Source organism: Aulostomus chinensis, chromosome 20 (assembly GCF_037954235.1).
Source record: "Aulostomus chinensis isolate RoL2024-O1b breed Wild chromosome 20, RoL_Achi_v1.0, whole genome shotgun sequence".
Taxonomy (NCBI): domain Eukaryota; kingdom Metazoa; phylum Chordata; class Actinopteri; order Syngnathiformes; family Aulostomidae; genus Aulostomus; species Aulostomus chinensis.
The window spans coordinates 5,754,353-5,773,864 of NC_141339.1; the positions used below are offsets into that span (position 1 = coordinate 5,754,353).

A 19,512-nucleotide genomic window follows, 5' to 3' on the forward strand; every position below is an offset into this window, starting at 1 on the left:
GGCTTCTGCTGCTGGGGAGAGGACAGAGCAACTGATAGCTGGTGGCAGTTTTTGCACGTTTCATGTTTATTTGAACGAGTGTCGTCCCTTGGGAACTTTGGGCACTGACAATGTAATAACTGACTTTGATCTCTGAGCTCTGATCGTGGGTTTAGGGAGGGTTATAGGTACTACTGACTATAAGTACTCCCCTTCACTGCTAATTTTAGGAGCCATGGCCTACGCATTGAATAATAAATCAACTTGAACATATTTGTTTCTGGTGTAAGAGCATCATCATACACTGATAAAGGTAAAGTGATAGAGCATGCTAAAAACTAAACAATACATTATATTTCCCAGTAGCCAGGACATCAGTGAGCAACTTAAGCCTTGAAAACCAAGCGACAGCAAATATGTAGAGTGGAAAATATATATATATTTTTTTTTTTTTAATCTGCCCTAAGTTCTAGGATTGATAACTGCTGCTCTGTCAGACCATGTTGGTTCTGTCAAATTGAAGGTTGGTTTATTGCTACCTGAAGGTGCCAGGCTAGCTCATAGGATGATCTCATGTTTTGGTGAGATTCCAGAAACTTCAATTGACCAATCTGCAGAAGTAGATGATACAACCGACTGATTCTCACTGTTGCAGTTCAAATGGGATAGACACATCCATCAGTAGTGAGCTTGAAATGGGACCTGGGATGGCATCCTACCCTTATCCAGGTGTGGACCATGGGCTCGGACTTGGAGGTGCTGATTCTCATCCTGGATGCTTCCCAATCGGCTGCAAACCAGCGAGAGCTGAAGGTCACGGCCTGCTAAAGCCAGCAGGACCACATCGTCTGTGAAAAGGAGAAACCCAATCCTGCAGCCGCCAAATTGGATCCCCTCAACAAATCACACAAATCTTCCATTATTATTACGGTATTTAAAGATTGGCACGGCAGCCTGTTATTAGACAGTATCCTCACCATTTAGTTGTCCAAAACACCCCGCATGACGTTAGACCCGGCTTGGCTTGCTGTAGGTGAAGCTGGCCAGCTGCTGCCACGGTGCCAGCCTCCTGCCCCGGCTGGGCTAGCTGTAGGTGAAGCTGGCTAGCTTTGGCGGCGTTAGTCCTGCTGACTCCGTGGGGAGAAACAGCGGTGTTTTACTTGTTTGCGCCAGAAAAAGGACAGAGATCCAAATTGTCCAAGTGGAGCGGACAAAACACAGAATCCACTTAACAGTCTGCACAAGACGAGGACACATTTGATAGAGGATAGTAATGAAAGGATTTGTAAGCGTCAGGCACAAGTGGTCAGTAGCAGCACTGGACTTGGGTTTGTGTTACTCTTGACCGAATAGCAGCCTGCCCACTGCCTACTCCCCGTCGGGGAATCGAACCCCGGTCTTCCGCGTGACAGGCGGAGATACTGTCCACTATACTAACGAGGACCTCAATGTCCAGGGCGCCGCGGCACAGCTGAATAAAAAAGTAAAACGCCGGCTTCGGGAGAATGGGAGCAAAAACAGGCCTAGCGACCCAGCGATGTGGACATTTTCCTGGTCTTTGCAGTTTCCATAGTGTAGTGGTAATCACGTTTGCCTAACACGCAAAAGGTCCCCGGTTCGAAACCGGGTGGAAACACCTTCCCTCTGTCATGTTTGCACAAAATTATTGGTCAAACTTGCCGACTTTCACTGTCTGAAGAAAACGGCGAGCAAATGTCAAGGAGATATTGAAGTGGGGGTAAACAAAGGGATGCTCGCCAAGTAGCAAGGCAAAAAAAAACACCATGAAAAGCTTGAGGGCGGTGTTTCACGTTTCTCTGCAAAGTTTACAATTGGCCTTGAGAGTGAAGTGCATATCAGTTTTGTGGGGTCTCATTTTGCTAACTTCTATGTTTCAGAGTCTCAGCCTGTCCTCCCAAGATTGCAGTTATACGTGAGGAAAAAGCCTTTATCGACATTCACCTATAAGTGGCGGATGCTTTTGCGCCACCCTAGTAGGGATGACCGCGAGTCAGTGCCAAGTCCCATGACATCACTCAAAGGGAGGAGAAATGGGCAAAGGCAGGTGACAGGAGAGATGGGTGTGAAGGTGGAAGGTGGGGAAAGACAGAGCAGAACACACCTCTTCGTGGTAACTGCAAAGAGGCCAACTTTCCCATTACCCTGCCCTGTGATACGTATTGGCAAGGAGTCAATGCGCTGACTCCGTGGGGAGGACACCACAAGAGTGGTTGTCACCCTGGGCAAAAAAAGAGAGTCCAACCTTTCCCGGGGAGCGCTGTTTGATTGCTGACGCTGCGTGGGAAGGCAAACAGCCTCGTATCAAATGGGTTTCGTCCCATCGGGAGAACCAGCCAAGGGACCAAGAGGGTTTGGAAACATCCCTCTTCTGGAAGACGTGACTCCTGTTTCTGCATGACCGTTCATCAGGTTTTGCAGAATCCTGCTCGGTTCGGTCATTGCCCTTGGAGCACTTTTCCTTCGGCAAGCACAAAGGGGGCGGTTGCCAGTCTCCATCCACCACTTGAAGAGCTGCTATTATAGTGAGTATTTTCAGAAGCTTATGAGTTTGCTTCACTCCTACCTACTATTACCCGGCTTGGGGAGATCTTCGTCATACTCTAGATGCATGTTAGACGTTTTAAAGTCATCTCCAAAGTCAAACAAATCGAAATTGATCATTTTGGCAAGTTTGCGGCGATCTGTTTCCGTCGTCTTATACATGGGGTGGACTTTGTGATCATCAGAATTCTAAGCTCCCAGAATTCAAGACATAATGAAATGCACTGTGGAACTTTAACACATGTTGGAATGATCACTGCGTAAAGGGGCCCGTGAACTGTGCGTGGCTTCTGCTGCTGGGGAGAGGACAGAGCAACTGATAGCTGGTGGCAGTTTTTGCACGTTTCATGTTTATTTGAACGAGTGTCGTCCCTTGGGAACTTTGGGCACTGACAATGTAATAACTGACTTTGATCTCTGAGCTCTGATCGTGGGTTTAGGGAGGGTTATAGGTACTACTGACTATAAGTACTCCCCTTCACTGCTAATTTTAGGAGCCATGGCCTACGCATTGAATAATAAATCAACTTGAACATATTTGTTTCTGGTGTAAGAGCATCATCATACACTGATAAAGGTAAAGTGATAGAGCATGCTAAAAACTAAACAATACATTATATTTCCCGGTAGCCAGGACATCAGTGAGCAACTTAAGCCTTGAAAACCAAGCGACAGCAAATATGTAGAGTGGAAAATATATATATATATATTTTTTTTTAATCTGCCCTAAGTTCTAGGATTGATAACTGCTGCTCTGTCAGACCATGTTGGTTCTGTCAAATTGAAGGTTGGTTTATTGCTACCTGAAGGTGCCAGGCTAGCTCATAGGATGATCTCATGTTTTGGTGAGATTCCAGAAACTTCAATTGACCAATCTGCAGAAGTAGATGATACAACCGACTGATTCTCACTGTTGCAGTTCAAATGGGATAGACACATCCATCAGTAGTGAGCTTGAAATGGGACCTGGGATGGCATCCTACCCTTATCCAGGTGTGGACCATGGGCTCGGACTTGGAGGTGCTGATTCTCATCCTGGATGCTTCCCAATCGGCTGCAAACCAGCGAGAGCTGAAGGTCACGGCCTGCTAAAGCCAGCAGGACCACATCGTCTGTGAAAAGGAGAAACCCAATCCTGCAGCCGCCAAATTGGATCCCCTCAACAAATCACACAAATCTTCCATTATTATTACGGTATTTAAAGATTGGCACGGCAGCCTGTTATTAGACAATATCCTCACCATTTAGTTGTCCAAAACACCCCGCATGACGTTAGACCCGGCTTGGCTTGCTGTAGGTGAAGATGGCCAGCTGCTGCCACGGTGCCAGCCTCCTGCCCCGGCTGGGCTAGCTGTAGGTGAAGCTGGCTAGCTTTGGCGGCGTTAGTCCTGCTGACTCCGTGGGGAGAAACAGCGGTGTTTTACTTGTTTGCGCCAGAAAAAGGACAGAGATCCAAATTGTCCAAGTGGAGCGGACAAAACACAGAATCCACTTAACAGTCTGCACAAGACGAGGACACATTTGATAGAGGATAGTAATGAAAGGATTTGTAAGCGTCAGGCACAAGTGGTCAGTAGCAGCACTGGACTTGGGTTTGTGTTACTCTTGACCGAATAGCAGCCTGCCCACTGCCTACTCCCCGTCGGGGAATCGAACCCCGGTCTTCCGCGTGACAGGCGGAGATACTGTCCACTATACTAACGAGGACCTCAATGTCCAGGGCGCCGCGGCACACCTGAATAAAAAAGTAAAACGCCGGCTTCGGGAGAATGGGAGCAAAAACAGGCCTAGCGACCCAGCGATGTGGACATTTTCCTAGTCTTTGCAGTTTCCATAGTGTAGTGGTAATCACGTTTGCCTAACACGCAAAAGGTCCCCGGTTCGAAACCGGGTGGAAACACCTTCCCTCTGTCATGTTTGCACAAAATTATTGGTCAAACTTGCCGACTTTCACTGTCTGAAGAAAACGGCGAGCAAATGTCAAGGAGATATTGAAGTGGGGGTAAACAAAGGGATGCTCGCCAAGTAGCAAGGAAAAAAAAAACACCATGAAAAGCTTGAGGGCGGTGTTTCACGATTCTCCGCAAAGTTTACAATTGGCCTTGAGAGTGAAGTGCATATCAGTTTTGTGGGGTCTCATTTTGCTAACTTCTATGTTTCAGAGTCTCAGCCTGTCCTCCCAAGATTGCAGTTATACGTGAGGAAAAAGCCTTTATCGACATTCACCTATGAGTGGCGGATGCTTTTACGCCACCCTAGTAGGGATGACCGCGAGTCAGTGCCAAGTCCCATGACATCACTCAAAGGGAGGAGAAATGGGCAAAGGCAGGTGACAGGAGAGATGGGTGTGAAGGTGGAAGGTGGGGAAAGACAGAGCAGAACACACCTCTTCGTGGTAACTGCAAAGAGGCCAACTTTCCCATTACCCTGCCCTGTGATACGTATTGGCAAGGAGTCAATGCGCTGACTCCGTGGGGAGGACACCACAAGAGTGGTTGTCACCCTGGGCAAAAAAAGAGAGTCCAACCTTTCTCGGGGAGCGCTGTTTGATTGCTGACGCTGCGTGGGAAGGCAAACAGCCTCGTATCAAATGGGTTTCGTCCCATCAGGAGAACCAGCCAAGGGACCAAGAGGGTTTGGAAACATCCCTCTTCTGGAAGACGTGACTCCTGTTTCTGCATGACCGTTCATCAGGTTTTGCAGAATCCTGCTCGGTTCGGTCATTGCCCTTGGAGCACTTTTCCTTCGGCAAGCACAAAGGGGGCGGTTGCCAGTCTCCATCCACCACTTGAAGAGCTGCTATTATAGTGAGTATTTTCAGAAGCTTATGAGTTTGCTTCACTCCTACCTACTATTACCCGGCTTGGGGAGATCTTCGTCATACTCTAGATGCATGTTAGACGTTTTAAAGTCATCTCCAAAGTCAAACAAATCGAAATTGATCATTTTGGCAAGTTTGCGGCGATCTGTTTCCGTCGTCTTATACATGGTGTGGACTTTGTGATCATCAGAATTCTAAGCTCCCAGAATTCAAGACATAATGAAATGCACTGTGGAACTTTAACACATGTTGGGATGATCACTGCGTAAAGGGGCCCGTGAACTGTGCGTGGCTTCTGCTGCTGGGGAGAGGACAGAGCAACTGATAGCTGGTGGCAGTTTTTTGCACGTTTCATGTTTATTTGAACGAGTGTCGTCCCTTGGGAACTTTGGGCACTGACAATGTAATAACTGACTTTGATCTCTGAGCTCTGATCGTGGGTTTAGGGAGGGTTATAGGTACTACTGACTATAAGTACTCCCCTTCACTGCTAATTTTAGGAGCCATGGCCTACGCATTGAATAATAAATCAACTTGAACATATTTGTTTCTGGTGTAAGAGCATCATCATACACTGATAAAGGTAAAGTGATAGAGCATGCTAAAAACTAAACAATACATTATATTTCCCAGTAGCCAGGACATCAGTGAGCAACTTAAGCCTTGAAAACCAAGCAACAGCAAATATGTAGAGTGGAAAATATATATATATATTTTTTTTTTAATCTGCCCTAAGTTCTAGGATTGATAACTGCTGCTCTGTCAGACCATGTTGGTTCTGTCAAATTGAAGGTTGGTTTATTGCTACCTGAAGGTGCCAGGCTAGCTCATAGGATGATCTCATGTTTTGGTGAGATTCCAGAAACTTCAATTGACCAATCTGCAGAAGTAGATGATACAACCGACTGATTCTCACTGTTGCAGTTCAAATGGGATAGACACATCCATCAGTAGTGAGCTTGAAATGGGACCTGGGATGGCATCCTACCCTTATCCAGGTGTGGACCATGGGCTCGGACTTGGAGGTGCTGATTCTCATCCTGGATGCTTCCCAATCGGCTGCAAACCAGCGAGAGCTGAAGGTCACGGCCTGCTAAAGCCAGCAGGACCACATCGTCTGTGAAAAGGAGAAACCCAATCCTGCAGCCGCCAAATTGGATCCCCTCAACAAATCACACAAATCTTCCATTATTATTACGGTATTTAAAGATTGGCACGGCAGCCTGTTATTAGACAGTATCCTCACCATTTAGTTGTCCAAAACACCCCGCATGACGTTAGACCCGGCTTGGCTTGCTGTAGGTGAAGCTGGCCAGCTGCTGCCACGGTGCCAGCCTCCTGCCCCGGCTGGGCTAGCTGTAGGTGAAGCTGGCTAGCTTTGGCGGCGTTAGTCCTGCTGACTCCGTGGGGAGAAACAGCGGTGTTTTACTTGTTTGCGCCAGAAAAAGGACAGAGATCCAAATTGTCCAAGTGGAGCGGACAAAACACAGAATCCACTTAACAGTCTGCACAAGACGAGGACACATTTGATAGAGGATAGTAATGAAAGGATTTGTAAGCGTCAGGCACAAGTGGTCAGTAGCAGCACTGGACTTGGGTTTGTGTTACTCTTGACCGAATAGCAGCCTGCCCACTGCCTACTCCCCGTCGGGGAATCGAACCCCGGTCTTCCGCGTGACAGGCGGAGATACTGTCCACTATACTAACGAGGCCCTCAATGTCCAGGGCGCCGCGGCACAGCTGAATAAAAAAGTAAAACGCCGGCTTCGGGAGAATGGGAGCAAAAACAGGCCTAGCGACCCAGCGATGTGGACATTTTCATGGTCTTTGCAGTTTCCATAGTGTAGTAGTAATCACGTTTGCCTAACACGCAAAAGGTCCCCGGTTCGAAACCGGGTGGAAACACCTTCCCTCTGTCATGTTTGCACAAAATTATTGGTCAAACTTGCCGACTTTCACTGTCTGAAGAAAACGGCGAGCAAATGTCAAGGAGATATTGAAGTGGGGGTAAACAAAGGGATGCTCGCCAAGTAGCAAGGAAAAAAAAAACACCATGAAAAGCTTGAGGGCGGTGTTTCACGTTTCTCTGCAAAGTTTACAATTGGCCTTGAGAGTGAAGTGCATATTAGTTTTGTGGGGTCTCATTTTGCTAACTTCTATGTTTCAGAGTCTCAGCCTGTCCTCCCAAGATTGCAGTTATACGTGAGGAAAAAGCCTTTATCGACATTCACCTATAAGTGGCGGATGCTTTTGCGCCACCCTAGTAGGGATGACCGCGAGTCAGTGCCAAGTCCCATGAAATCACTCAAAGGGAGGAGAAATGGGCAAAGGCAGGTGACAGGAGAGATGGGTGTGAAGGTGGAAGGTGGGGAAAGACAGAGCAGAACACACCTCTTCGTGGTAAATGCAAAGAGGCCAACTTTCCCATTACCCTGCCCTGTGATACGTATTGGCAAGGAGTCAATGCGCTGACTCCGTGGGGAGGACACCACAAGAGTGGTTGTCACCCTGGGCAAAAAAAGAGAGTCCAACCTTTCTCGGGGAGCGCTGTTTGATTGCTGACGCTGCGTGGGAAGGCAAACAGCCTCGTATCAAATGGGTTTCGTCCCATCGGGAGAACCAGCCAAGGGACCAAGAGGGTTTGGAAACATCCCTCTTCTGGAAGACGTGACTCCTGTTTCTGCATGACCGTTCATCAGGTTTTGCAGAATCCTGCTCGGTTCGGTCATTGCCCTTGGAGCACTTTTCCTTCGGCAAGCACAAAGGGGGCGGTTGCCAGTGTCCATCCACCACTTGAAGAGCTGCTATTATAGTGAGTATTTTCAGAAGCTTATGAGTTTGCTTCACTCCTACCTACTATTACCCGGCTTGGGGAGATCTTCGTCATACTCTAGATGCATGTTAGACGTTTTAAAGTCATCTCCAAAGTCAAACAAATCGAAATTGATCATTTTGGCAAGTTTGCGGCGATCTGTTTGCGTCGTCTTATACATGGTGTGGACTTTGTGATCATCAGAATTCTAAGCTCCCAGAATTCAAGACATAATGAAATGCACTGTGGAACTTTAACACATGTTGGGATGATCACTGCGTAAAGGGGCCCGTGAACTGTGCGTGGCTTCTGCTGCTGGGGAGAGGACAGAGCAACTGATAGCTGGTGGCAGTTTTTTGCACGTTTCATGTTTATTTGAACGAGTGTCGTCCCTTGGGAACTTTGGGCACTGACAATGTAATAACTGACTTTGATCTCTGAGCTCTGATCGTGGGTTTAGGGAGGGTTATAGGTACTACTGACTATAAGTACTCCCCTTCACTGCTAATTTTAGGAGCCATGGCCTACGCATTGAATAATAAATCAACTTGAACATATTTGTTTCTGGTGTAAGAGCATCATCATACACTGATAAAGGTAAAGTGATAGAGCATGCTAAAAACTAAACAATACATTATATTTCCCAGTAGCCAGGACATCAGTGAGCAACTTAAGCCTTGAAAACCAAGCGACAGCAAATATGTAGAGTGGAAAATATATATATATATTTTTTTTTTAATCTGCCCTAAGTTCTAGGATTGATAACTGCTGCTCTGTCAGACCATGTTGGTTCTGTCAAATTGAAGGTTGGTTTATTGCTACCTGAAGGTGCCAGGCTAGCTCATAGGATGATCTCATGTTTTGGTGAGATTCCAGAAACTTCAATTGACCAATCTGCAGAAGTAGATGATACAACCGACTGATTCTCACTGTTGCAGTTCAAATGGGATAGACACATCCATCAGTAGTGAGCTTGAAATGGGACCTGGGATGGCATCCTACCCTTATCCAGGTGTGGACCATGGGCTCGGACTTGGAGGTGCTGATTCTCATCCTGGATGCTTCCCAATCGGCTGCAAACCAGCGAGAGCTGAAGGTCACGGCCTGCTAAAGCCAGCAGGACCACATCGTCTGTGAAAAGGAGAAACCCAATCCTGCAGCCGCCAAATTGGATCCCCTCAACAAATCACACAAATCTTCCATTATTATTACGGTATTTAAAGATTGGCACGGCAGCCTGTTATTAGACAGTATCCTCACCATTTAGTTGTCCAAAACACCCCGCATGACGTTAGACCCGGCTTGGCTTGCTGTAGGTGAAGCTGGCCAGCTGCTGCCACGGTGCCAGCCTCCTGCCCCGGCTGGGCTAGCTGTAGGTGAAGCTGGCTAGCTTTGGCGGCGTTAGTCCTGCTGACTCCGTGGGGAGAAACAGCGGTGTTTTACTTGTTTGCGCCAGAAAAAGGACAGAGATCCAAATTGTCCAAGTGGAGCGGACAAAACACAGAATCCACTTAACAGTCTGCACAAGACGAGGACACATTTGATAGAGGATAGTAATGAAAGGATTTGTAAGCGTCAGGCACAAGTGGTCAGTAGCAGCACTGGACTTGGGTTTGTGTTACTCTTGACCGAATAGCAGCCTGCCCACTGCCTACTCCCCGTCGGGGAATCGAACCCCGGTCTTCCGCGTGACAGGCGGAGATACTGTCCACTATACTAACGAGGACCTCAATGTCCAGGGCGCCGCGGCACACCTGAATAAAAAAGTAAAACGCCGGCTTCGGGAGAATGGGAGCAAAAACAGGCCTAGCGACCCAGCGATGTGGACATTTTCCTAGTCTTCGCAGTTTCCATAGTGTAGTGGTAATCACGTTTGCCTAACACGCAAAAGGTCCCCGGTTCGAAACCGGGTGGAAACACCTTCCCTCTGTCATGTTTGCACAAAATTATTGGTCAAACTTGCCGACTTTCACTGTCTGAAGAAAACGGCGAGCAAATGTCAAGGAGATATTGAAGTGGGGGTAAACAAAGGGATGCTCGCCAAGTAGCAAGGAAAAAAAAAACACCATGAAAAGCTTGAGGGCGGTGTTTCACGATTCTCCGCAAAGTTTACAATTGGCCTTGAGAGTGAAGTGCATATCAGTTTTGTGGGGTCTCATTTTGCTAACTTCTATGTTTCAGAGTCTCAGCCTGTCCTCCCAAGATTGCAGTTATACGTGAGGAAAAAGCCTTTATCGACATTCACCTATGAGTGGCGGATGCTTTTACGCCACCCTAGTAGGGATGACCGCGAGTCAGTGCCAAGTCCCATGACATCACTCAAAGGGAGGAGAAATGGGCAAAGGCAGGTGACAGGAGAGATGGGTGTGAAGGTGGAAGGTGGGGAAAGACAGAGCAGAACACACCTCTTCGTGGTAACTGCAAAGAGGCCAACTTTCCCATTACCCTGCCCTGTGATACGTATTGGCAAGGAGTCAATGCGCTGACTCCGTGGGGAGGACACCACAAGAGTGGTTGTCACCCTGGGCAAAAAAAGAGAGTCCAACCTTTCTCGGGGAGCGCTGTTTGATTGCTGACGCTGCGTGGGAAGGCAAACAGCCTCGTATCAAATGGGTTTCGTCCCATCAGGAGAACCAGCCAAGGGACCAAGAGGGTTTGGAAACATCCCTCTTCTGGAAGACGTGACTCCTGTTTCTGCATGACCGTTCATCAGGTTTTGCAGAATCCTGCTCGGTTCGGTCATTGCCCTTGGAGCACTTTTCCTTCGGCAAGCACAAAGGGGGCGGTTGCCAGTCTCCATCCACCACTTGAAGAGCTGCTATTATAGTGAGTATTTTCAGAAGCTTATGAGTTTGCTTCACTCCTACCTACTATTACCCGGCTTGGGGAGATCTTCGTCATACTCTAGATGCATGTTAGACGTTTTAAAGTCATCTCCAAAGTCAAACAAATCGAAATTGATCATTTTGGCAAGTTTGCGGCGATCTGTTTCCGTCGTCTTATACATGGTGTGGACTTTGTGATCATCAGAATTCTAAGCTCCCAGAATTCAAGACATAATGAAATGCACTGTGGAACTTTAACACATGTTGGGATGATCACTGCGTAAAGGGGCCCGTGAACTGTGCGTGGCTTCTGCTGCTGGGGAGAGGACAGAGCAACTGATAGCTGGTGGCAGTTTTTTGCACGTTTCATGTTTATTTGAACGAGTGTCGTCCCTTGGGAACTTTGGGCACTGACAATGTAATAACTGACTTTGATCTCTGAGCTCTGATCGTGGGTTTAGGGAGGGTTATAGGTACTACTGACTATAAGTACTCCCCTTCACTGCTAATTTTAGGAGCCATGGCCTACGCATTGAATAATAAATCAACTTGAACATATTTGTTTCTGGTGTAAGAGCATCATCATACACTGATAAAGGTAAAGTGATAGAGCATGCTAAAAACTAAACAATACATTATATTTCCCAGTAGCCAGGACATCAGTGAGCAACTTAAGCCTTGAAAACCAAGCAACAGCAAATATGTAGAGTGGAAAATATATATATATATTTTTTTTTTAATCTGCCCTAAGTTCTAGGATTGATAACTGCTGCTCTGTCAGACCATGTTGGTTCTGTCAAATTGAAGGTTGGTTTATTGCTACCTGAAGGTGCCAGGCTAGCTCATAGGATGATCTCATGTTTTGGTGAGATTCCAGAAACTTCAATTGACCAATCTGCAGAAGTAGATGATACAACCGACTGATTCTCACTGTTGCAGTTCAAATGGGATAGACACATCCATCAGTAGTGAGCTTGAAATGGGACCTGGGATGGCATCCTACCCTTATCCAGGTGTGGACCATGGGCTCGGACTTGGAGGTGCTGATTCTCATCCTGGATGCTTCCCAATCGGCTGCAAACCAGCGAGAGCTGAAGGTCACGGCCTGCTAAAGCCAGCAGGACCACATCGTCTGTGAAAAGGAGAAACCCAATCCTGCAGCCGCCAAATTGGATCCCCTCAACAAATCACACAAATCTTCCATTATTATTACGGTATTTAAAGATTGGCACGGCAGCCTGTTATTAGACAGTATCCTCACCATTTAGTTGTCCAAAACACCCCGCATGACGTTAGACCCGGCTTGGCTTGCTGTAGGTGAAGCTGGCCAGCTGCTGCCACGGTGCCAGCCTCCTGCCCCGGCTGGGCTAGCTGTAGGTGAAGCTGGCTAGCTTTGGCGGCGTTAGTCCTGCTGACTCCGTGGGGAGAAACAGCGGTGTTTTACTTGTTTGCGCCAGAAAAAGGACAGAGATCCAAATTGTCCAAGTGGAGCGGACAAAACACAGAATCCACTTAACAGTCTGCACAAGACGAGGACACATTTGATAGAGGATAGTAATGAAAGGATTTGTAAGTGTCAGGCACAAGTGGTCAGTAGCAGCACTGGACTTGGGTTTGTGTTACTCTTGACCGAATAGCAGCCTGCCCACTGCCTACTCCCCGTCGGGGAATCGAACCCCGGTCTTCCGCGTGACAGGCGGAGATACTGTCCACTATACTAACGAGGCCCTCAATGTCCAGGGCGCCGCGGCACAGCTGAATAAAAAAGTAAAACGCCGGCTTCGGGAGAATGGGAGCAAAAACAGGCCTAGCGACCCAGCGATGTGGACATTTTCATGGTCTTTGCAGTTTCCATAGTGTAGTAGTAATCACGTTTGCCTAACACGCAAAAGGTCCCCGGTTCGAAACCGGGTGGAAACACCTTCCCTCTGTCATGTTTGCACAAAATTATTGGTCAAACTTGCCGACTTTCACTGTCTGAAGAAAACGGCGAGCAAATGTCAAGGAGATATTGAAGTGGGGGTAAACAAAGGGATGCTCGCCAAGTAGCAAGGAAAAAAAAAACACCATGAAAAGCTTGAGGGCGGTGTTTCACGTTTCTCTGCAAAGTTTACAATTGGCCTTGAGAGTGAAGTGCATATTAGTTTTGTGGGGTCTCATTTTGCTAACTTCTATGTTTCAGAGTCTCAGCCTGTCCTCCCAAGATTGCAGTTATACGTGAGGAAAAAGCCTTTATCGACATTCACCTATAAGTGGCGGATGCTTTTGCGCCACCCTAGTAGGGATGACCGCGAGTCAGTGCCAAGTCCCATGAAATCACTCAAAGGGAGGAGAAATGGGCAAAGGCAGGTGACAGGAGAGATGGGTGTGAAGGTGGAAGGTGGGGAAAGACAGAGCAGAACACACCTCTTCGTGGTAAATGCAAAGAGGCCAACTTTCCCATTACCCTGCCCTGTGATACGTATTGGCAAGGAGTCAATGCGCTGACTCCGTGGGGAGGACACCACAAGAGTGGTTGTCACCCTGGGCAAAAAAAGAGAGTCCAACCTTTCTCGGGGAGCGCTGTTTGATTGCTGACGCTGCGTGGGAAGGCAAACAGCCTCGTATCAAATGGGTTTCGTCCCATCGGGAGAACCAGCCAAGGGACCAAGAGGGTTTGGAAACATCCCTCTTCTGGAAGACGTGACTCCTGTTTCTGCATGACCGTTCATCAGGTTTTGCAGAATCCTGCTCGGTTCGGTCATTGCCCTTGGAGCACTTTTCCTTCGGCAAGCACAAAGGGGGCGGTTGCCAGTGTCCATCCACCACTTGAAGAGCTGCTATTATAGTGAGTATTTTCAGAAGCTTATGAGTTTGCTTCACTCCTACCTACTATTACCCGGCTTGGGGAGATCTTCGTCATACTCTAGATGCATGTTAGACGTTTTAAAGTCATCTCCAAAGTCAAACAAATCGAAATTGATCATTTTGGCAAGTTTGCGGCGATCTGTTTGCGTCGTCTTATACATGGTGTGGACTTTGTGATCATCAGAATTCTAAGCTCCCAGAATTCAAGACATAATGAAATGCACTGTGGAACTTTAACACATGTTGGGATGATCACTGCGTAAAGGGGCCCGTGAACTGTGCGTGGCTTCTGCTGCTGGGGAGAGGACAGAGCAACTGATAGCTGGTGGCAGTTTTTTGCACGTTTCATGTTTATTTGAACGAGTGTCGTCCCTTGGGAACTTTGGGCACTGACAATGTAATAACTGACTTTGATCTCTGAGCTCTGATCGTGGGTTTAGGGAGGGTTATAGGTACTACTGACTATAAGTACTCCCCTTCACTGCTAATTTTAGGAGCCATGGCCTACGCATTGAATAATAAATCAACTTGAACATATTTGTTTCTGGTGTAAGAGCATCATCATACACTGATAAAGGTAAAGTGATAGAGCATGCTAAAAACTAAACAATACATTATATTTCCCAGTAGCCAGGACATCAGTGAGCAACTTAAGCCTTGAAAACCAAGCGACAGCAAATATGTAGAGTGGAAAATATATATATATATTTTTTTTTTAATCTGCCCTAAGTTCTAGGATTGATAACTGCTGCTCTGTCAGACCATGTTGGTTCTGTCAAATTGAAGGTTGGTTTATTGCTACCTGAAGGTGCCAGGCTAGCTCATAGGATGATCTCATGTTTTGGTGAGATTCCAGAAACTTCAATTGACCAATCTGCAGAAGTAGATGATACAACCGACTGATTCTCACTGTTGCAGTTCAAATGGGATAGACACATCCATCAGTAGTGAGCTTGAAATGGGACCTGGGATGGCATCCTACCCTTATCCAGGTGTGGACCATGGGCTCGGACTTGGAGGTGCTGATTCTCATCCTGGATGCTTCCCAATCGGCTGCAAACCAGCGAGAGCTGAAGGTCACGGCCTGCTAAAGCCAGCAGGACCACATCGTCTGTGAAAAGGAGAAACCCAATCCTGCAGCCGCCAAATTGGATCCCCTCAACAAATCACACAAATCTTCCATTATTATTACGGTATTTAAAGATTGGCACGGCAGCCTGTTATTAGACAGTATCCTCACCATTTAGTTGTCCAAAACACCCCGCATGACGTTAGACCCGGCTTGGCTTGCTGTAGGTGAAGCTGGCCAGCTGCTGCCACGGTGCCAGCCTCCTGCCCCGGCTGGGCTAGCTGTAGGTGAAGCTGGCTAGCTTTGGCGGCGTTAGTCCTGCTGACTCCGTGGGGAGAAACAGCGGTGTTTTACTTGTTTGCGCCAGAAAAAGGACAGAGATCCAAATTGTCCAAGTGGAGCGGACAAAACACAGAATCCACTTAACAGTCTGCACAAGACGAGGACACATTTGATAGAGGATAGTAATGAAAGGATTTGTAAGCGTCAGGCACAAGTGGTCAGTAGCAGCACTGGACTTGGGTTTGTGTTACTCTTGACCGAATAGCAGCCTGCCCACTGCCTACTCCCCGTCGGGGAATCGAACCCCGGTCTTCCGCGTGACAGGCGGAGATACTGTCCACTATACTAACGAGGACCTCAATGTCCAGGGCGCCGCGGCACAGCTGAATAAAAAAGTAAAACGCCGGCTTCGGGAGAATGGGAGCAAAAACAGGCCTAGCGACCCAGCGATGTGGACATTTTCCTAGTCTTTGCAGTTTCCATAGTGTAGTGGTAATCACGTTTGCCTAACACGCAAAAGGTCCCCGGTTCGAAACCGGGTGGAAACACCTTCCCTCTGTCATGTTTGCACAAAATTATTGGTCAAACTTGCCGACTTTCACTGTCTGAAGAAAACGGCGAGCAAATGTCAAGGAGATATTGAAGTGGGGGTAAACAAAGGGATGCTCGCCAAGTAGCAAGGCAAAAAAAAAACACCATGAAAAGCTTGAGGGCGGTGTTTCACGTTTCTCTGCAAAGTTTACAATTGGCCTTGAGAGTGAAGTGCATATCAGTTTTGTGGGGTCTCATTTTGCTAACTTCTATGTTTCAGAGTCTCAGCCTGTCCTCCCAAGATTGCAGTTATACGTGAGGAAAAAGCCTTTATCGACATTCACCTATGAGTGGCGGATGCTTTTACGCCACCCTAGTAGGGATGACCGCGAGTCAGTGCCAAGTCCCATGACATCACTCAAAGGGAGGAGAAATGGGCAAAGGCAGGTGACAGGAGAGATGGGTGTGAAGGTGGAAGGTGGGGAAAGACAGAGCAGAACACACCTCTTCGTGGTAACTGCAAAGAGGCCAACTTTCCCATTACCCTGCCCTGTGATACGTATTGGCAAGGAGTCAATGCGCTGACTCCGTGGGGAGGACACCACAAGAGTGGTTGTCACCCTGGGCAAAAAAAGAGAGTCCAACCTTTCTCGGGGAGCGCTGTTTGATTGCTGACGCTGCGTGGGAAGGCAAACAGCCTCGTATCAAATGGGTTTCGTCCCATCGGGAGAACCAGCCAAGGGACCAAGAGGGTTTGGAAACATCCCTCTTCTGGAAGACGTGACTCCTGTTTCTGCATGACCGTTCATCAGGTTTTGCAGAATCCTGCTCGGTTCGGTCATTGCCCTTGGAGCACTTTTCCTTCGGCAAGCACAAAGGGGGCGGTTGCCAGTCTCCATCCACCACTTGAAGAGCTGCTATTATAGTGAGTATTTTCAGAAGCTTATGAGTTTGCTTCACTCCTACCTACTATTACCCGGCTTGGGGAGATCTTCGTCATACTCTAGATGCATGTTAGACGTTTTAAAGTCATCTCCAAAGTCAAACAAATCGAAATTGATCATTTTGGCAAGTTTGCGGCGATCTGTTTCCGTCGTCTTATACATGGTGTGGACTTTGTGATCATCAGAATTCTAAGCTCCCAGAATTCAAGACATAATGAAATGCACTGTGGAACTTTAACACATGTTGGGATGATCACTGCGTAAAGGGGCCCGTGAACTGTGCGTGGCTTCTGCTGCTGGGGAGAGGACAGAGCAACTGATAGCTGGTGGCAGTTTTTTGCACGTTTCATGTTTATTTGAACGAGTGTCGTCCCTTGGGAACTTTGGGCACTGACAATGTAATAACTGACTTTGATCTCTGAGCTCTGATCGTGGGTTTAGGGAGGGTTATAGGTACTACTGACTATAAGTACTCCCCTTCACTGCTAATTTTAGGAGCCATGGCCTACGCATTGAATAATAAATCAACTTGAACATATTTGTTTCTGGTGTAAGAGCATCATCATACACTGATAAAGGTAAAGTGATAGAGCATGCTAAAAACTAAACAATACATTATATTTCCCAGTAGCCAGGACATCAGTGAGCAACTTAAGCCTTGAAAACCAAGCGACAGCAAATATGTAGAGTGGAAAATATATATATATATATTTTTTTTAATCTGCCCTAAGTTCTAGGATTGATAACTGCTGCTCTGTCAGACCATGTTGGTTCTGTCAAATTGAAGGTTGGTTTATTGCTACCTGAAGGTGCCAGGCTAGCTCATAGGATGATCTCATGTTTTGGTGAGATTCCAGAAACTTCAATTGACCAATCTGCAGAAGTAGATGATACAACTGACTGATTCTCACTGTTGCAGTTCAAATGGGATAGACACATCCATCAGTAGTGAGCTTGAAATGGGACCTGGGATGGCATCCTACCCTTATCCAGGTGTGGACCATGGGCTCGGACTTGGAGGTGCTGATTCTCATCCTGGATGCTTCCCAATCGGCTGCAAACCAGCGAGAGCTGAAGGTCACGGCCTGCTAAAGCCAGCAGGACCACATCGTCTGTGAAAAGGAGAAACCCAATCCTGCAGCCGCCAAATTGGATCCCCTCAACAAATCACACAAATCTTCCATTATTATTACGGTATTTAAAGATTGGCACGGCAGCCTGTTATTAGACAGTATCCTCACCATTTAGTTGTCCAAAACACCCCGCATGACGTTAGACCCGGCTTGGCTTGCTGTAGGTGAAGCTGGCCAGCTGCTGCCACGGTGCCAGCCTCCTGCCCCGGCTGGGCTAGCTGTAGGTGAAGCTGGCTAGCTTTGGCGGCGTTAGTCCTGCTGACTCCGTGGGGAGAAACAGCGGTGTTTTACTTGTTTGCGCCAGAAAAAGGACAGAGATCCAAATTGTCCAAGTGGAGCGGACAAAACACAGAATCCACTTAACAGTCTGCACAAGACGAGGACACATTTGATAGAGGATAGTAATGAAAGGATTTGTAAGCGTCAGGCACAAGTGGTCAGTAGCAGCACTGGACTTGGGTTTGTGTTACTCTTGACCGAATAGCAGCCTGCCCACTGCCTACTCCCCGTCGGGGAATCGAACCCCGGTCTTCCGCGTGACAGGCGGAGATACTGTCCACTATACTAACGAGGACCTCAATGTCCAGGGCGCCGCGGCACAGCTGAATAAAAAAGTAAAACGCCGGCTTCGGGAGAATGGGAGCAAAAACAGGCCTAGCGACCCAGCGATGTGGACATTGTCCTAGTCTTTGCAGTTTCCATAGTGTAGTGGTAATCACGTTTGCCTAACACGCAAAAGGTCCCCGGTTCGAAACCGGGTGGAAACACCTTCCCTCTGTCATGTTTGCACAAAATTATTGGTCAAACTTGCCGACTTTCACTGTCTGAAGAAAACGGCGAGCAAATGTCAAGGAGATATTGAAGTGGGGGTAAACAAAGGGATGCTCGCCAAGTAGCAAGGCAAAAAAAAAACACCATGAAAAGCTTGAGGGCGGTGTTTCACGTTTCTCTGCAAAGTTTACAATTGGCCTTGAGAGTGAAGTGCATATCAGTTTTGTGGGGTCTCATTTTGCTAACTTCTATGTTTCAGAGTCTCAGCCTGTCCTCCCAAGATTGCAGTTATACGTGAGGAAAAAGCCTTTATCGACATTCACCTATAAGTGGCGGATGCTTTTGCGCCACCCTAGTAGGGATGACCGCGAGTCAGTGCCAAGTCCCATGACATCACTCAAAGGGAGGAGAAATGGGCAAAGGCAGGTGACAGGAGAGATGGGTGTGAAGGTGGAAGGTGGGGAAAGACAGAGCAGAACACACCTCTTCGTGGTAACTGCAAAGAGGCCAACTTTCCCATTACCCTGCCCTGTGATACGTATTGGCAAGGAGTCAATGCGCTGACTCCGTGGGGAGGACACCACAAGAGTGGTTGTCACCCTGGGCAAAAAAAGAGAGTCCAACCTTTCTCGGGGAGCGCTGTTTGATTGCTGACGCTGCGTGGGAAGGCAAACAGCCTCGTATCAAATGGGTTTCGTCCCATCGGGAGAACCAGCCAAGGGACCAAGAGGGTTTGGAAACATCCCTCTTCTGGAAGACGTGACTCCTGTTTCTGCATGACCGTTCATCAGGTTTTGCAGAATCCTGCTCGGTTCGGTCATTGCCCTTGGAGCACTTTTCCTTCGGCAAGCACAAAGGGGGCGGTTGCCAGTGTCCATCCACCACTTGAAGAGCTGCTATTATAGTGAGTATTTTCAGAAGCTTATGAGTTTGCTT

The 19,512-nt window shown here is 47.6% G+C and overlaps 14 non-coding genes across 14 annotated transcripts; 7 read left to right on the plus strand and 7 right to left on the minus strand.

The window, feature by feature from the left end:
• Nucleotides 1-1,350: 1,350 nt before the first annotated feature.
• trnad-guc (transfer RNA aspartic acid (anticodon GUC)) lies at nt 1,351-1,422 on the minus strand. The gene has a single exon. It is a non-coding gene; the product is annotated as a tRNA-Asp (tRNA).
• A 120-nt stretch (nt 1,423-1,542) lies between these two features.
• trnav-aac (transfer RNA valine (anticodon AAC)) lies at nt 1,543-1,615 on the plus strand. The gene has a single exon. It is a non-coding gene; the product is annotated as a tRNA-Val (tRNA).
• Nucleotides 1,616-4,176: 2,561 nt separating this feature from the next.
• Nucleotides 4,177-4,248, minus strand: trnad-guc (transfer RNA aspartic acid (anticodon GUC)). Its single transcript has one exon. It is a non-coding gene; the product is annotated as a tRNA-Asp (tRNA).
• Nucleotides 4,249-4,368: 120 nt separating this feature from the next.
• Nucleotides 4,369-4,441, plus strand: trnav-aac (transfer RNA valine (anticodon AAC)). The gene has a single exon. It is a non-coding gene; the product is annotated as a tRNA-Val (tRNA).
• A 2,561-nt stretch (nt 4,442-7,002) lies between these two features.
• On the minus strand, nt 7,003-7,074 carry trnad-guc (transfer RNA aspartic acid (anticodon GUC)). The gene has a single exon. It is a non-coding gene; the product is annotated as a tRNA-Asp (tRNA).
• Nucleotides 7,075-7,194: 120 nt separating this feature from the next.
• trnav-aac (transfer RNA valine (anticodon AAC)) lies at nt 7,195-7,267 on the plus strand. The gene has a single exon. It is a non-coding gene; the product is annotated as a tRNA-Val (tRNA).
• Nucleotides 7,268-9,828: 2,561 nt separating this feature from the next.
• On the minus strand, nt 9,829-9,900 carry trnad-guc (transfer RNA aspartic acid (anticodon GUC)). The gene has a single exon. It is a non-coding gene; the product is annotated as a tRNA-Asp (tRNA).
• A 120-nt stretch (nt 9,901-10,020) lies between these two features.
• On the plus strand, nt 10,021-10,093 carry trnav-aac (transfer RNA valine (anticodon AAC)). The gene has a single exon. It is a non-coding gene; the product is annotated as a tRNA-Val (tRNA).
• A 2,561-nt stretch (nt 10,094-12,654) lies between these two features.
• trnad-guc (transfer RNA aspartic acid (anticodon GUC)) lies at nt 12,655-12,726 on the minus strand. Its single transcript has one exon. It is a non-coding gene; the product is annotated as a tRNA-Asp (tRNA).
• A 120-nt stretch (nt 12,727-12,846) lies between these two features.
• On the plus strand, nt 12,847-12,919 carry trnav-aac (transfer RNA valine (anticodon AAC)). The gene has a single exon. It is a non-coding gene; the product is annotated as a tRNA-Val (tRNA).
• Nucleotides 12,920-15,480: 2,561 nt separating this feature from the next.
• Nucleotides 15,481-15,552, minus strand: trnad-guc (transfer RNA aspartic acid (anticodon GUC)). Its single transcript has one exon. It is a non-coding gene; the product is annotated as a tRNA-Asp (tRNA).
• Nucleotides 15,553-15,672: 120 nt separating this feature from the next.
• On the plus strand, nt 15,673-15,745 carry trnav-aac (transfer RNA valine (anticodon AAC)). Its single transcript has one exon. It is a non-coding gene; the product is annotated as a tRNA-Val (tRNA).
• A 2,562-nt stretch (nt 15,746-18,307) lies between these two features.
• trnad-guc (transfer RNA aspartic acid (anticodon GUC)) lies at nt 18,308-18,379 on the minus strand. Its single transcript has one exon. It is a non-coding gene; the product is annotated as a tRNA-Asp (tRNA).
• Nucleotides 18,380-18,499: 120 nt separating this feature from the next.
• On the plus strand, nt 18,500-18,572 carry trnav-aac (transfer RNA valine (anticodon AAC)). Its single transcript has one exon. It is a non-coding gene; the product is annotated as a tRNA-Val (tRNA).
• Nucleotides 18,573-19,512: the final 940 nt, after the last annotated feature.